An 18,146-nucleotide genomic window follows, 5' to 3' on the forward strand; every position below is an offset into this window, starting at 1 on the left:
AACCAAGCTTTTGCAAGTTTTTTCCCAAAGGCCTGGTAGAAGTTCATATTTTATGTAAAATATAAATTGTAAGATATCATATATTTTGCAAATGTAATTCAGAGATATTCATCGCCTGCTCAAAACAGGCGTATTTCACAGCCTTGACTATTGCAATTTTACCATATTCCAGCCTAACTACCCAAGGTTACAGTGGTCAAAGCATCATTATTCTGCTTCCCCATGGTGACTTATAAGCAATTGAATTGGGAGCAGGGCAGAGGCAGCAATAGATTGGCAAGGACATCTCACTGCCTCTAATTCACTGGAATTGCGTGAGCTCCATGGACTTTACAAGATCCAGTCTGCACTAAATCATGGCAGTCAGCCTCAATAGGACAGATGCTTTTAATCAGAAGCTTAATATATCTGCTGGGTAGATCATAAAGTAATAGTCAGAGAAACCAGATTTTGGTAAAAAGTTGCACCCCTATACCTGCTAAATTGAACAGGTAATGTGTACCTAGTGCTTAGGACATTGCACATCAGAAAGGCTACGTAAAATAAATCCAACACCCCACACAAGCAGGGTCAGCAGGAGGCTGGAGTCATCTCTGCCGTTGGCTGAGCTGCTGGAAGCTGGCAGGGGGCTGGAGACGACAAGGTGTAGAGGAAAGCCGGCTGGCGCGGGGAGCAGTGCACGCAGTGGCATGGTAAGCAGTCCACACCAGAATCAGCCTCATTTTTCAAGACTTCTACTGAGTTGGTGCTGTACATAACCTGCCTTCCTGGTGTATGTCATTACAAAATATACAACAGACGTGTGCTCCTGCCCAGCCCCCTAAAGTTTGCTTCCAACCTCTCTCCCTCATCTCTGTTTCCAGGCTCATGTCAGCAACCCCTTCCTAACCTCACAGACCTGCCACTTCTCGTGTGGGAGGCCTCACCACTCTGGTGTCAATCCCCAGCCATGACCTCTGGATATTTTTCCACCTTATTAACTTCCTTGGAGGACTGAAGGTGTAAATATCTTTGCTGCCTTTTTTATAGCTCTGAATTTCACGTGCCCTACCCCTTCCCCCGTATTAAATCTGTTGACTTTATAACTGCCTTAACTTCTGTAAAGCATTTTGGCCTCTAGAATGTGTGAATGTATGGTCTTTCAGTAGCATTTTAAAAATTGAAATTGGAAAAATTTCTAAAGATCACAGAAGAGGGAAGGTAGCTTGGGGAAGGTGTGAGGGTAGACTTCTGGACACTTTGATGGGCATTGCTGTAGACACCCGTGTGATGTTCATTGTGTTGTTCTGAGCATCCGTTGAGCATGATTGTCCATCCCACGTAAGGGCACAATGAGAATTAGCTCTTCCAAGTGGGAAATTTTGATGAGGTAGAGGCGGCGGCTGTCTCTGAGTGAGTATTTTTGAGTGCCTACAACAGTGCAAACTAGAGCCTAGAGGATTTTAGCCCCTCTTTAATACATAATTCCTGCTTCTATAGCATAATGAAAAGTGTTGCAAAAATCAGAGAGTGCCATACAATGGCAAACAATAATTTTTAAAATGTTTTTCTTCTGAAAATAATTTCAAAATTCTGAGATGTATCATTCACAGAAATATACTCTGAGATGGAAGTTCATTCACAAATAATTGTTAGGCAACTGGTGATTCTTAAGCAGCATGTAAAGTGTAATTATTGCAATCAACACAAACCTGAAATCAAACTTTGTTTTCCAACAACATTCCTGGTAATAGGCGCTCGAGTTTTTAGGCAGGGCAATAAAATGGTCCTGAAAAGACTCAATGAGCATTCTCAAGACACTAATTTATTATTTTGTTTTTCACTGTTAATTTAGTAACAGCAGAGCCTTACTGAGGGAGAACAGCACTGCCACCCCCATATCCTCCAGCTATCACGACCTAGGCTACTACCATGGTTATCTAAGGATTCATACCTAGATAGCCACTTGCTGTTTATTGTGTCAGTAAGAAGGTGGTTACTGACAGTGTCCTTGTCAAAGCTGCTATAGTGACAAATCTCATCATCGCTGTAACTCCCAGAACTCCACACTGCAGAGGGATATTCTCCAAACAGATCTGTCAATTCTTGGCTGTGGCAGAGCTAAGAGTTTCTTCTGAATCGTTCTCTAAACCTGTAGTGTTATACCAGCTGCTTGCAACAATACAGAGTCAGATGGGGGAAACTAAGTGGCAGGTTAAGATATAAATTTGTGCCCTCCTCAACATCTTCAGTACTCTTACAGATGCTGTCTGTTCACAGCTCAGCTGCTGATGTCAAGTATTAACTGAGATCAACTCAATCTGCAAAGGCTCATAATGCTCTTAATATCTCAATACTGACAACCCCCTGCTAACAGCCTTATTACTATCCTTAAGTATGGAAGACAGCCAGTTTTGAAACAGAAATAAATCAGCATTTTTGTCATCTGTTTGGCTTAACTAAACCACTGTGAAGCTGCCAGAAGAAAAATCTGAAACCAGAATGTGCCTCTGCATGCAGGAAAATTACCCCTTCCTCCCCATTCTACTCCAGAAATGTCTCTGCTGGACGAAGAATGGCTAGCTGCACTTGTGAACATAATTGATTTTCTAGTTTGGCCACTGAACTGAAAAATGAAAATATGTTCATCTTGGGTCAATGTGATTTTTTTTTCTTTTTCCCAACTGGCTCTGGAGTTGTTTTCCTAGTTATAAATTAAGGATGCAAAATCAGTCCAGTGGTTTCCAACAACTAGAGACCCATCTTAGTGTACTAAAGTTTATGGCTTTTCTGCATATATAGAAAATGTCCATCTCAAATTTGAGATCTCTTGTCTGTATTTATGCTGCTGATTCTTTTCACCTCTGATTTACTTTTTTTCTTTGATTCTCAAAAATGATAACATCTTGCAGCATTCTGTTTTCCTTGAATTAAAGTCAATAACCACTTTTTCTGATATCGAAGATCACACTTTCAATCAGATTATTTCATTCAAGCTGCCTCTTATGACTTCTCCAGCTTTTCCTGAGTACTTATTGATTCACTATTTAATTCTGGTTTTCTTCCTTGTTGCACTAAAGGGATTTCAATGAAGCAGCCCTAATTCAGTGTGCCTCACCCCCATATGTGGGTTTTCTTGAGGTGCTTGGTCAGCTAACACAGCATTTGAGCCCTGAAAACTTTTTCTTTCATTAGAAGAATGCTAAATGTTGTGAAACCAGCTTCAGAGTTAATTCTAGAAGACTAAGATCTCTAAATGAATCGATGCCATCTTGAAAATCACAAATATTACATCTTTAGGACAGAGATTAAACAGCGGGGTTAAAATTAAGCAGCTGCCTAGAATTAAGCACTTGCATGTTTGCATTTTCAGCTCTCTGGACAGTATTTTTAGTACTTGTGAAGGGATATCCATAGTCTAGTGTGGTGAATAACAATTTGTGTTGCATAAATCCTTTTTCAAAGCTGAGAAAACAGACAGATGCTGAGAAAGACTTCTCTGAATCATCTGTAGCATAGAAAATTACAAAATTTTTGTATGAAAATATGAAAACATAACTTGTCAATTTCTGATGAGCAACTAAGTCAGAAGCTCCTGTACTTAATAATTATTTCTTTTTGTACTAATGCAAAATTCAGCTATATTAAAGGAAATCCCTCAGCTTTACAGCTTGCTAGACAATAGTTTAATATATTGCTTTTTTTGGTTAGCCATCTTATTACTGGATAATTTGTAAAATAGCAGTTTGTCAGGCTGATCAAACAGGGCTAATTTTAGACACATTTTCTACTTCAGTGGTTTCTATTCCTTCATTGTAATATTAGTCTTCACGTAACGGAGAGCATCTGTGCTGTAAGTCCTGTAGATGGCAATGTTACACTGGTATAAAAACGAGTGGAAGCCATACCTCTCAATAGCTTCACTCTCTGAATAGCTTCACTCTTTATTAATCAGTGAAGAAAGGCATTAATAGCAGTTCAAGATACAGACTCTGAAACTGCTGCAGAGGTAAATATCTATAAACACATCATTAGCAGTAAAATGTAAGCCTGATTGGATCGCTGTTGTTTGTTCTTATACGGACTTACTGAGGAATCATGCTTGCCAGGGTTTTTGACAGCAATTTTACATATAGTTCAACAACAGCCAATTTGACCAAATTCTCACCTGGATTAAACTGATGCCATTCATTCGAAGGGTTCATCAGCATCTAGGAGAGCTGTCATTGTTCCTGTTAGAAGTGTGGCATCCTGTTGGACCAACTCTGACCCTTTCCTGGCAAGAACAGTAAAATTTTTATCAGTTTTTGCTTAGTTCATGTACGTCTTTTGTTCCATTTGCTTGCTTTTTCTGAACGTTTTGTTGAGTCTTGTTTTGTTTTGTAGACAATTCAATCAGTTCCTTTGCATACAGGTTTTGATCCAGTCAAGTACTTTAGTATCTGTACATAAATGTCTGAATTTTCATAGCTTCAGAGATTGAAAGTTGCACACATATTTAAGAAGCTTTGTTTTAAACCAGACACTTTCACCCTCACTTTCTTAAAGATAGTCTGTGGTTTGGGAAAACATTTAGTTAGCTTACACAAAAAAAGAAGTGAGTTGGGAATCCAGTCCATGCACTCTGTGAGTTAAAAATCCAGTCACAGAGCCTGCATAGCAAGTATTCAAAGCACTATCCAGGACAGAGAGTTTATGAGCAATCATTAGGCAGAAATATATGTGAACAAACCATCTGCTCTGTAACTTCAAATAATGAACAAAGCAGCCACAGAAGTCAGCACAAAGGAATTTTGTAAACCAGTGATGACCCTAAATTAATCAAATAAATTATTCACTGTGAAATGCTCATCCAGCATACAACTGAAAATACATTTCTTGAGGCCAGGTCTTCATGTAAACAGGCCACTACTGTTCTGTAAGCATCATCATGTTGCAACTTTATTTGCCATCGTAAGTAATGCAGTTGTGGAATAGTGTTTTATTGGGAGGCCTGAGTAACAGTCTGCAAATGACAGAGTTGGATGCGGCTGTTTCGTTTACTGGGTGTAGAGGTGACTGCGCACAGAAAATTACAAGCATTATTTCAGAGCATGATTTATTGCTTTTCTCTGAAATACACACTATAGTGAAACCTGTATTCACCTGGGAACACCCTTTGTCTTAAGTGACCTTTTGCATGTATCTCCAGGGTTTTTGTTGCAATTTTGTTTGACCTTTTGTTAAAACCAAAGCTCTTCTAGAACTCTGATATTTGGCAGAGTGATTACTTAAGAGAAGATTCATTGGAAAAGAGTTTCGAAGGCACCGGCAGGAGCAGGTCACTGGGTAACCATCAGTAGCACACAGAGCTGTGCTATGTTGTGACTCAACACACATGCTGTACGTTACTGAGGTTTTTTTCTTGACGGACCAAAACAAGTCAGTTTAATGATCGGGAAGAGAAACTCAGCCACAAGCTAAGGTGAATGGATTAAAGAATTGCACACTCCCAGCTTTTCTGCTCAATCTGCACTAAGAAACTTAGCAAGTGTACATGAAATGGGGATATACACCATGTTCTCCTTTGGGGGAATGTGGATGCTATGCTGTGCTAGAGAAAATAACAGTTTATTCAAGAGATCAACACAAAGACGAATGGGAATGACGTCGTCCATCTCTCATTCCCCGCTTGGTTGCTGGCTGACATCACACTGTATGTGGAGGGGAATTGCATGTACATATGCATTTGGGAGAACAAAATTTGGGGAGGAAGCTGTAAAACAATTCAATGCAGGTGAGGCTTTACTTTGGAGGCTGGTATTTTATATAAATATTTTTTTGAACCTTCAGAGTGAACTCCCGTCTAACGGTAACAACAAGAATGCCTCTAAGGCTTCTGGCAAAGCTTGTACTTCTGTGACTACAAATCACATACCTGACACAATCACACCTCTTCTTTGGCACTGTGCTTTTCCTTAAAATGTGCACCAAACATTCAGGGTTTCTTTCAGTTCGCCAGCCTCCAGACCAATTCTCCTACAAAGGTGTCAAATTTTACATTTTTATAGCTCCAGTCACATCAATGACTTTACATGAACAGCAATCTGAAGAGAATTGTTTCCTTCTTTTTGTTTCTGTCTGAATGCGTTCTTGTATTCATGGAATTATGATATTTTTGGAAACACGGGATAATGATAAAGTAATGTTTCTGCTCAGGATAACTCTAGTTTCCTTGTCTGTCTTGACTTTATTCTAACCTCCAGTGGAGTGACTCATTAAAAACTAAAGCTTCCTTCCCAACTACATTTTTCTTCTCCGTTATGATCCTGGCTGTATGCAGGAGCAGTGCTCTGCTGAAGGCAGATCCACCACAGTGAAATGAGAACATTGAACGTAACTAGAGGGGAAGGGGGTTGTTCTGGACAAAGGAATGGTTGAAGATTTTTTCATTTCAAGCTCAAGTAAACCTGAACTTGTGGGTTAGCTACATTCTGATGAAAAAGTAAAAACTGAGTTGTGAGGGTTTTTTAATTATAATTACATTTTGTCTATATACTGAAACTTTTCCATTTCCTATGGATGTTATAGCATCAGTGAGTCTTTAAATGTATTTTGGGCCTAATCAGAAAATCTGTGTCTTCCCTTCAGCTCCAGGTGCCTGCCTCAGCAGTGAGCCCCTGACACCAGCACAGCAATGGTCTTCCGAGCCTCAGCCTCATTTCACCGAGCACATTTTTGTACCACTCTAAAACCATTAGTGTCAGTGATGTACAAAGATACAAAGGAAATGAGAAGCTAACTGGTCAGAGGATTAGATATTATGTGTTTATAATGTGTCTCAAGGCCAATTGAAGTAGGAGAAAGTCTTCAGTGAATATTAACTCAGGAAATTACTGTGAAACCAGGTAAAGATGAGAAGTTCGTAACTAAGAGTGTCTTGAATCTCTGTCTGAATTTTGAAATGACTCTTCTTATTTCCTTTCTAGAATAATTTGATTAATATATCTCTTGGAGCTGAGCCACTAATTCAAGGAACAAGTGGTGAATTTAGTTTCCTATTTATGGACGGTCCTTTGAGATGCGATAATACTTTCACACAGCTTATCAGTTGTTTTTCAAATGGGATTTTTTTTCAGTTGTTTCACTCTTTTCCTGGTGAATGGCTTGTTGTGATTATTTGTTAGACAATATTTAACATGCAAGTCTTGTGGGCTCATTGTGAACAGTCACACAATGCTGTAACTGTCTCTGTATTGAATAAACATAGTGCAGGAGAGGAGTCTGAAGCTGTCCCTGGGTCTGTGAAAGTCTCAAGGAGAAATAGCAACTTAGAAGAGAGAAAGGGACATTTGGAAAATGTATAAACTATTTTCTTGGCTTCACCAGGCAGGCCTTGCCTAAAGCAGAATTCCTTGAATACTTCCTACTGTAAGGTTTATTGGGAGGGTGCAGAGTTCATCTATAATTTTAGCTATCATATTCTGTGAGATACTCATGAATGTACAGCAGTCAGGTCTTAAACTGGATGTGATTTCTGGCATGGTGCTGGCACAAGCTCTTCGGAACACAACCTTTGCTGAAGCTCTGGAGATCATGCAGAGTACGTACAGTGACCATATCAAGTTCACTGCCCAGTTGCACCAGCCGTGTGTGTATGCAGTGTGTCCAGCCACCCCTGAAGAGTTGTTCTCATTCTGCATGCCCACAGACACTGATTGCTTGTAACAGTGCCTTTGACAAAAAAAAGAAAAAAAGAAAGCTCACAATGGATGCCTGTACTGCAGTGGTCTCAGTTGTGTGACCTTCTCTTATCTGGACCCTTCAAAGAAAGAGTGAGAAAGGAATAAATATGGATTTGTATGAAAACAGTGTTAACATTTAATAGATTCAATAGAAATCAGGTTCCTAAATGATTCTGGAAAATCTTCCCTTTCCTTTGTGAACGAATACTGTCATAATGAGCATTATGCCAAAAGGCAACCGTTAGACTATTTTATGCTTTGCAAAGCTAGAATGACTTGAATACTGTTATGATCTTTTCAATGAGAAGAACACTGCACAGTAATATTTAAACATGTCATTCCTAATTTTCTAGAAATGATTGAAGTATCCCTGTTCTGAAAGCATAAGTGTGTATCTTCTCCATTCTCATCCTGCCCAGAAATTAAGAAATGACCTCTGAATCACTGAAAGTGTTTTCAGCAGTGGGCCAATTTGTAGGTGCTGAGTTCATAAAGACTCCCTGACAAACCACAGAAATCATTTCAGAATACAAGGTGGCCTGAAAGTTGCAAACTGATGTGATAAAATTAAGTATAGTAAGACATGGTTTTATTGTGTGCCCTCTGTGACAAGTTAAGAAATACCAGATACCTGCTTGTAATTATAGACAGTATCCAAGTACATTTTAAAAGGAGTGGATGTTGGAGGCATTCAGATTTAATTACAGCCTTGTTTAAGAAAAAGCTCTAGTCTAATTGCAGTGTCATTGTTAGACTGTGGGGAAACTTCCACTGTGGTAGACAGCAGTGTTACACTTGTAAGTACAGGATATTTTTATTTTTCTTTCAAGGAATGTTAAGTGTGTAATATGGGAAAAAAAGGTAAGGAGGTATCTTTGCTGAATCATCTATTCATTTCCTATCTTCTTGAATTACCATTTCTTTTCAAACATACCAGCACCCTACAGGGGCAAACTTCTTTTCAGGAATGCTAAATGGAACAAAGGAAAAAAAAAAGATGTAATATTTTAAGACACACTGCCACGCTACCCATCATGTGATGTGATTTTTGGCACTGGAATAGAGGAATTAGAATAATGATAATTTTCAATTTGGTCAAAATCCAATAATCTTGGTAAATATGCTTAGTTAAATATGCTTAGTTAAATGGAACAAAAATTTGTTTCTTTTAAGCCAGCTCTTTGTGTTTACGTGTTATGTAAAAGTACAATGGCAAGTGTGATAATAATAGTGTAGAAAGCTCCACTGTATTGCATGATACAATTGACTGAATACTCATGATATGCAAACACATATTCATTTGGCCTGGTGTTAAGCATTAGCATTGCTTAAAAGAAGCATTTATTCCCTTAAAAAAAGACATGAGTTCTCTCATATTACCATGAAAAAACCCTATTCCATAAACATTTAAATGCTAGTCGTGTTTGTACGTCTCACTGCTCTGTGGTTTGTATAGCATCTTCTTCTCTTTGTCTATTTAAATTATAATCCCTCTGAAGGCTTATTTTTAGTCTTCTTTCTGAAAACAAAAACCCAAACATTTCCCTCCAACTTCTGACACTGCAGAAAAATAAATAATAATGGTACTCCTCTTTAGAAGACACCGTGGGTACAAAACTCCATGCCAAGGTTTCTCTGTTTACTTTCTCTCACAGGTTTAGGACATGAAGACTGCTCATTTGCAAGTTTGAGGCCAGATGTAATCCAGCATGAAGACCCTAGGACATAGGTAACTCTGTATTACTATGTGTATGCATGTATCTACAAATGTATATTAAAAGGTATCTATATATCATTTTATAAATGGCAAGGGTATGCAACTTCAGGAATGACACTTGAACAGTGTATGGGATTAATACCTCTCAGGTGATTTTGGCTTTATTAATGTTTCAACCTTTGAATGTCTTATTTCACAGCTTTGACTTTTTCTGTCCAAACCTTAGCTGCCTACTTAGGAAAGAATCTGCCTAATTTCATTTTAGATTTAAGTTTTTGACTCTTCTTTCCAAAAGCAAGGGGGGAGAGAATTTGAAAGGAGTTAGCATTGTTTGTGGTCTCTAATGGAAATGCATGTACATGTAGATTAATTTTTGCAAATTCTGTTAAATCATATATTTTAAGGCTGAATCTAATCTTTTTGCTTTCTTCCTATACTTATGAACACTTTGAGTTTCTTTTGAACACTTGACTTTTTGATCAAGTTTACAGTTATATGTAATTTATTAATTTCAGCTAAAGGTTTCAAAAGTTAGGTTTCTGTCCAAATCCACACTTTTATCGACTACTAAACAGATTTGCAGGATAAGATTACAGTCCTTTGAGGTCTACAGCTCTGAAGTGCCACAGATGGTTTTATTAGCTGTATGCATGGTAGGCTTTATGTGAAACGTTTGAATTTTTTTGATGATTCTCAGGTCTGCATTTCTCCCTGGTAATATACCGCTATGCCTTTTCAGTTAAAAATGGTAGTAAATTGTTTGTATGGGTATCTGGATTTGAATAATACTACTGGATTTATTTTGTTAACTACAATATGGACTAAAGAACTTGAAGAGCACCAAGTCATTTAATCACTTGGGGCTTGTGTACAAAGAGATTTGGGCACCTCTGAAATAATTTCTGTGGATCTAGACCTTAGTGGACAAAACCAGTCTCATGTCTGAAGAAGTACATTCAAGCAATTAGAACAGCATCTACATTAAAAGTGAGTTTTGTCTCGTAATAAGATGGGAGTGTTTAATATTCTCCCAGTAATCCAGGAGAATTCGTGATTGTGGGCAGAGTCCACTTTGTGTGAGACTGCTGAGGATTCAGGAGCATTTCTCACATGCTCCATCCTTTACCATTCTGAAGTAGTTGTGTGACTAATTAATATACTGTAGACTAGGCGTCATAAATAGTTTGCAACAAATAATTCATGAAAGAATTTTAGACTCTCTTCTGCTTCCTGAATCTCTGCAAAGAGATGGCCATTTAGTCACGTAGAAACTCATTGAATCTTTTGCACTTTTTTTTGGTTGTTGTTAATATTAGTGGCACAGTATATCTCGTAGGGCATGCTGGGCAAATTATTATTCTAATGCTAATACTCTGTAAGTTTCTTTATTGAATTTGACACAGTGACAGAATCATTAACTGCACTCAACTGTTGGTTTCAGTAGTTTACTGAAAGTAGTTTTTGCGGTTTACTCGTCTTCCATGACTTTCGAATAATACAGAGAATCATTTGGCATGCTTAATAATAATATTGCAATGCATTTCTGTAATGGCTGTGACTAAAATATGTGAATTGGCAACTTTCACTTGTACCTATCCTGTTCTCATCTCCCTGAAATAAAGTGTTTTATTTATTTGCAACACCTGGAGAGCTATGAGAATGATATTGTAAAAACCCATCTGGGCAAGTAAGCAGTAGAAATATAAATTATAGTGCTGAAGGGCCATATGCATGAAGTAAAACTGGAGGAGCTTTTGGGTATCTGGCCACATATTTTATAAAGACATCCTTTTGCCTGCCTTGAAACAATAATGTTGCTAGGTTGGTTATGAATGATATGTAGTTCAGAAACGTAGCTCCTGAAATATTTCATTTGTTGTTTCACTCCAATGTTTTGTCTGTAGGTGGCTTAGGCCTGCTGTTAACAAAAGAGAAGCACTGCTTCTTAAATTTTGATCGATGAGTTTGAATATCATTGGTAGAAATCTACCTACCCCATAAAAAGTCATTTAATATCTCTTCAGTCTCTTAGTCTTTGTGTTGTAAGTTCAGATCCACACCAGTGTGGTGAATGACAGCTGCCTTCTTCTCATCCCCTGCTTGTCTGCTGGCAGCACTGACTATGGTCTTTGGTCCTCAACTCAATGACAACACTTTTTCTGAGAATTCTGGTCTGAATCCAAATTGACTAGTTGGGTTTTATCCCCCAAATCCACATGGTTCTATAGCACCATTTTTTATTATATTTTTGCTTAGATTTTCATTTTTTTCTGAGGCTCCTTGGGATCTGAGGATGCTTTCTGGGTAATGCTGGCAAAGCTTTCTTCATGGTTCTGTTCAATCCATTTCCTCTCCTGTCTTTTCCTGTTTTCCAACTGGCAAACATTCTAAATCCTGGGTGAATACTGAAGGCAGGCATGATGATTGTGTTTACATTATTCTTAAAACATGGAATAATCTCAGAAATCACATTTTCAGGCTCTCTGCTTCTATGTGGAAAATGTACTTCAACAAAGGTCTGCAAAGACGTAGCAGTACAAGAAATGAAGGGTACTTCAAAACAGTCAAATCTTTATCAATACTTGAGTCCAAATAGACACAGGAATAATTAAGTATACCCAGCACAGCACTTGAAAGCATGGTAACTCAGGGAATTATAAACTCTAAAAGAAAAAAATTGGCAAAGAAAGTTACTGTCAGAAAAAAAGAAGAGAAAATTCTTTACGTGCCAGAAAAATCCTGTCTAAACCCTGTGATACACTTAAAATTCCTGCTTTTAACTACAGCTGTATCTTCCTGCTACACAGAAGAAAGGGTAATTTTTTTCTTTTGCAAGAAAAAAAATACTTTAAAAAGATCTCCCACAGGAGCTTTTTAATTTTATAATCCGCCTAAGAATATCTTGTTTCCTCCTGTAATTTTTCGGTTGATTGGAAGCTTGGCCACGTGCTCTTACCAGCACACAGGGTTTGTACTAATAGAAACAGCAGCAGATCTTGCTGTAATAAGGGAACACAGAGATGCAGAAATCTTTTTTGGGTCACTTAATTACTTTGAGAGTTGGAGGCGGGGGTTACTTTCATACATATGTAAAAGTTGCAGCCAAGGCCAACCACCACAAAAGTAGCACAGCCAATAAAATGTCACATCAGCACACCAACTTTCTTTAGCTACGCAACATCCCAAATTTCCATGCCAAAACAAACATTGTGTTCTCATTTCTGTCCCCTAGATAGTCTCATCTCCAGTGCTCCATTCTTGTCATTGCTCGAACAGATGCTGAATGTAGATCTGCTACTTTGGGTAGGTTTAAATAAGAATTTGCCTATTACTACTATCAGAGTATTTAAGACTTCCTGAAGACACAGCGAGTTCGTTTTTCCTTTGCATACTTTTCCTCTGTTCCTTCTGCAGTTTCCTGTTCTTTTGTGTGTATTTTGTCAAGGTTGTTGTGTTTCAGTTTCCCCAGCACCTGCATCTTAAAAAATAGTGGTGCTAAGAATCAGAAGCAGGTTGGTTTCTTACACTGGACTCTTTGGAGGCCTTTTGAGCCAAAAGGTTGCTGAAAGCCGTGAATAGTGGTTTTAGGAGGTGTATTCTTGATGTGTCTGTCCTAAACTAAGGACCTCATGTATTACCAGGACAGTAATTCTTTGCTTTGTTCTACTTTGTGTATCACTCAGAGTTCTGTCTTTATGTCTTTAACTCAAGAGCACACCCAATGTTTCAGGCAATTCTTGAACAGTCAAACAGAACATCTCTAAACAAAGCAGCTAAAGGATTTGTGAAATATAATGTCACTTGTGAGAGCTGACTTTAAGACCTACTGAATTTTACAAAGGATTTAGACAGTAACTTCCATTAGTTTTGGGCCTTCTACTTTTACATCGCTAACTGCTTAGTTAGATTTCTAAGAGATTTAACAGAAAATAAAAGCCTTTTTTTACTACCTTTACCTTTGGTGCCATTGAAAAGGTAAGGTTCTGCAATTTCTTTGATATGCTGGCTGCACACCTTCTCTTAGCAAATTGGCACAGATTCCTTTAGACTTTTTAATTCCCCGCTCCCCGATTGAGTGACCTCTGCCATCACTGCTTTTCTAGGTATTTGAAGATCAATGGTATGTGAACACTATATTGATAAGAGTTTTTAGTGTGTGATCACATTGAGTTGGCTTGGGCACTTTTAGCCGTAGCAGCGCTGATTGCAGTGCAAGGTAGCAAATTGAATATTTGCTCTGCTTTTCAGAAGGGTTCTGCAGTCCAGACTGAAGAGTTGTTTTCTTGCAGCTCTACTGGTCTCAGCTGCTTAGCTGAAGGCTGAGATGGGTACATCTAGCCGGGCTCCAGTCTCAGCAGAAACTGAGTGTAAGCAAGGCTGAGATTTGACTTTCAAAATGATGTTCATGAACTTGCAGTTGTGTCATTGGACCACCTTCAGGATTAAGTGCAATGCAGCAACCTCTAAACTGTGCTTTACTTAGAAGATGATGTTGAAAAAATCTTAGTGTCTTTTGGGAGGCTTTTCCACTTGCTTAGTAGCACAGTTTCTGAAAGGTCTTTTTAGTAGACTTTGAACAACAGTAACAAACTAGATGACACTTACCATCTTAACTTTTCCTTGAGTACATGACTGTTTGTTTTTTGACTGCAATGTCTTAGAACTCTCACGTTGCTCTGCTGCTTTCTGCATAGCCAGGGAAAGTGTCTGTAGAAGTGTTCAGCCTCAGAGAGCTCCATGACATGGTGTTTGCCATCCACAAAACATGGAACTGCGCAGAGACAGTCAAATTTGCAAAGTAGATTCACAAGCTAAATAAAGAAGGTTTGAGGAGTGGAGGGAATGGTAAAAAAACAGAGATCTTCATCCTTTTTTTAGCTTCTGGGTATGTCTGAAGTAATCAGAAGGAAATGAAATTTCAGGTTGACAATTTCCCTTTAAAGTTCCTTAAAATGCCCTGTGCATCAATGATGAACGTGAACAGCATTTTCTTTCTGTCTTTCTGTCTTTCTGTCTTTGTTTCTGAGCAATATCTATTAGTAGATCTCTGTAACAACAATTGCTTACCGGTTTATGCTTATGGCTTATCACAAAACCATTCAGGAGGACTTGTGGTAAACTTGTGAAGTTTATATAATTGCAGCTAGAGGCAAAGCTTTGCATCAGGGTCTGCTACACTATCAAACTCTGCAAGAGCAAAAAATAATGATGTAATTCAAATGACTTATTCTAAGGGGCTGGGTAATCTTGTTTTACCCGACAAGACACTCATTTTGGCAAGCAGAATAGCTTTGAATCAGAGCTCCTTGTGATTAATACAGTGCTCTCACTGGTCTATACTGCAGTGATCTCTGGATCTTAGTGATGTATTTTCTGTATTAAAATTAAATATTTTAACTTTTTTTTGCTGTGTGTGTGTTATCTGCAATTGTGTTTGTGCAAGTGTTCCAATGTAACATCACGGAAAATTAACAAGGTGACAAAACAGCAAACATCCCGTATTATTACCTTGTGCCATGGGATTTCAGGTAAACTAGACCACTTTACAGTTTAGGAGAGCTGCCAGTCCCTCTGAAATTACCATTTTAATTGGATTGATCATGAACACTTTGCTCTGGCTGTAATACTAGACTGAGGAGATTTAATCTATTTAGCCATAGTTGGGGGAAAGGGTGACCTTTCAGATAGTTTTGTTATAACGGGAAGATTACTTACTTTTCTGACTGGAGCTTGATGCATGGAGAAGTAATGTGAAATTGTAATATTAGAAATGATACTTTTGTTTAACTATCTAAATGTAGTTTTTAAATACACATTTATCTATTATTCTCACTATTATCATGAAACTATATAAATCTGAAATCATTATAATTTTTTAAAAATAAATCCATCTGGAATTTATTTTTTATTAATATTGGCGAAAGACAAATTGTCACTTTAAAGGAACAAAGTGCCATGTCTCAAAATAGCAAGTATCTTCCGGCCTTGAAATCCCAGAGCCAAGTCTCTTTTCTCTGAACTATTCTGTCTTAAACTTGCCAGCAGCCTAAACATTACATAAGGCCTTTTTGTCCTGTTGGCATGCCCATTGCTTCTTACTGTGCTCTATGCTGCCTGTGGTCTTTGTCAGCTCAAGCACAATGGAGAGCCCAAGCTGTTTCCTTCAGTCTGATTAACCCCTGACCATCACAGGTACATGTGGTGTCATACTAGCAACCTTTTCTTCATTTGTTATTTAAATGAATAACTTGATATCAGCATTTTTGTCATACTGGCTGTCTCAGATAACATGCTACTAGCCATTACAACAACGTGCTTTCGGATCTGTTCCCTTTTGTAGTTGACCTATTGTGAGAAGAATTCTGTACTATTTACCTACCTTTTTAAAAAGTTTAATCTGATAGCTTTTGCTTGGGTGGAAAGACAGTCATAGTTAAAATTAAGAATGCAGTTCTCTTTTCAGCATACTTTTAAGCACAAACCTAGCAGAATTTTAAGCAATTGAAAATAAGGAAAAAATTAGCGCTTTGCTACCTTACTCAACAGCTTTCTTAAGTCTGTTGATTTAACAGGTATACCTGCAAAGAGAAGAGGCAATGATTTGACAGTTCTAGACTAGTTTTCTCTTTGCTCCCATAAATGGCAATTCTGTACTTGGTGCCATTTTTTTTCATTTAAAAATATTTGTGATGGAAAACACAGATCTTCAAAGATTTCTAGTATTGACAGAGGTATATAACAGGAATAAAACATGCACAAAAATATCTAGGGTTTTCAAATTCGAGAAATGTTCTCCCATTCTTTTCAAATTTTCTTTTTTTCTTCTTCTAAAACACCACACAAGTCAGCTATACTTCATTGACATTGATGCTTAGACCATAACTTGGACTGTATGGGCATCATAACTGTGATTGATCATGAGTTGCAGCAAGCTTTCTTCTTGGACTGGAGTTCAGACATACAAAGAGTAAACAGAACTGTCTTTACTCAGCAAAACGTAGTGTAAAGATCTGGGAAGGAATGGAGAGTATCAGGCATGATGATCGCATTGCTCCCCAAATGTTTCTTTTACTCTTGTATACCACAACAAAAGGTCTTGGAACTCTGTGATGACTTTATGGATGATGAGGAGAGAAACTCTCCTTCTGGGTACAAAGCCTTCAGAATGGATTGCCATCAAGGCTTCAAGAAGTAATTAAATATTATGTCTCTAATGAGCAGACTGTAGGAGACAGGGTTAACTGTGTCTTCCATAAAGTTACGTGATATCTGGAAAAATTTATTGGATGAGTTCCCTCTAATTGTTCATTGCATACACTGTTAAGCCATAATTTTCTTTCGTTTCTTGTTTGCTCTATGCTTCAAGGTAAATGATGGAACACGGGATTATGACAAAGTCTCTTCTGGGATATATGTGGTGGGGCTTGACTTTGATCTTCCTTTTCTTCTGCCCTTGGAGACCAAATGAGTTTTTGCATAAGGCAAATGAACAGAACTGTGGGGCTCAAAACTGCTGTGCTGATCACAGATGTTCCCTGAAAAGTCTGTATTCTGCATTATTGAAACATTGAAAAGTGTACTGTAGGCTGTTTAGGGCTTGTAGTGGATGTGGCTTTGTGTCCTGGCCTGGAAGATAAGAGTCTGGCATGGGCTGAAAGGTTAGATGGCCCTCCAGTTCATATATGACCTGTGCTGCTGAGTCATGTGAGACAGCTAATTTCTTCACCCTTTTTTTGTGTCCTTTACCCACACATGAACTGGTGGCTAATATGGGAGTTCTCGGTAATTTTTGAAAGCTGCGCTTTCCTGATAACATTTCAGAGTGTCTGCTAGGGAATTAAGGCTATAGTGGGCACAGATTTCAAATAGATTTCTATTAGAGAAGCCAATCCTGTCAATCGGAAGGGGCTGATAGCTAAGTTTGCACATTGAAGACCCTAGCTTACAGTTACAGATTCTCACTAAAGCAAAGTCTGTATCAGGCATTGCTGGGTCAACAGTACAAAAAAGCAGTGTTGAGCTATGTGTGTTAGAGATAAAATGAAATTAGGGCTCTTCTGCAGTACAGTTAGCTTACTGAAACTACTGCATGCTAGGTTTCTTGGAGCTGTTAAATTTATCATATTCTCTGCGAGGTGTGTTAACCCTCCTTGAGATCTGTGCAATCATGGAAGAGCCTGGCAGGATGGCATTGAGCAAAATACAGAAATTGGGGGGGGGGGAGGTAACCAAGGGTGGACATCTCCTGTGCAAGGTGTGAACAATATAGGGTTTGTTCCACTACAAAGTGACCTGAAGATCTATTAATTATTTGTTTTGAAGGCTTTTTGTGCAATTGAGTGAAGTAGTGTATATTTGGGAAAGACAGGGCTTTGCTCTCAGCTGTAAACTTGCCCTGCGGGACAGTGCAATTTTCTTCATTTTCCTGAGCCAGTGTTCTTCCATAATTATTTTGTTTTCTTTTTGACTAGGGTAGAGGAAGGAAAAGGAGGATGCTTTTTATTATATGTATTACATCTAATCAATGATACCCTGCATTCACTGAAACTTGTGGGTGCTGTCATGGTGAAAATAAAACATACGTCTCATTTGTAATAGCCAACAAATAGATGGTTCTTAAAGTTTTTCAGTGTGCTTCTGAAGAAGGCCCAATGCTTGAACAGGCTTTGTTGTACAATACCTCTTTTGATCGATTTCTTTTTCATTTCCCATCTTTTTCTCTCTGC

The 18,146-nt window shown here is 38.2% G+C and overlaps 1 long non-coding RNA gene across 3 annotated transcripts in view; it reads left to right on the forward strand.

Moving 5' to 3' along the window:
* The window catches only part of LOC142361136 (uncharacterized), a 30,193-nt gene that overhangs the window by 7,468 nt on the left and 4,579 nt on the right, over positions 1 to 18,146 (forward strand). For 2 of the 3 annotated variants that reach the window (XR_012763673.1, XR_012763675.1), the window contains exons 3-4: positions 6,610 to 6,866; positions 9,359 to 9,432. This is a non-coding gene — a long non-coding RNA (uncharacterized LOC142361136). The remainder of the gene's footprint in view (positions 1 to 6,609; positions 6,867 to 9,358; positions 9,433 to 18,146) is intronic. The other variant, XR_012763674.1, reaches the window with a different exon arrangement.

This window comes from Opisthocomus hoazin, chromosome 4 (genome assembly GCF_030867145.1).
Source record: "Opisthocomus hoazin isolate bOpiHoa1 chromosome 4, bOpiHoa1.hap1, whole genome shotgun sequence".
NCBI classification, from domain to species: domain Eukaryota; kingdom Metazoa; phylum Chordata; class Aves; order Opisthocomiformes; family Opisthocomidae; genus Opisthocomus; species Opisthocomus hoazin.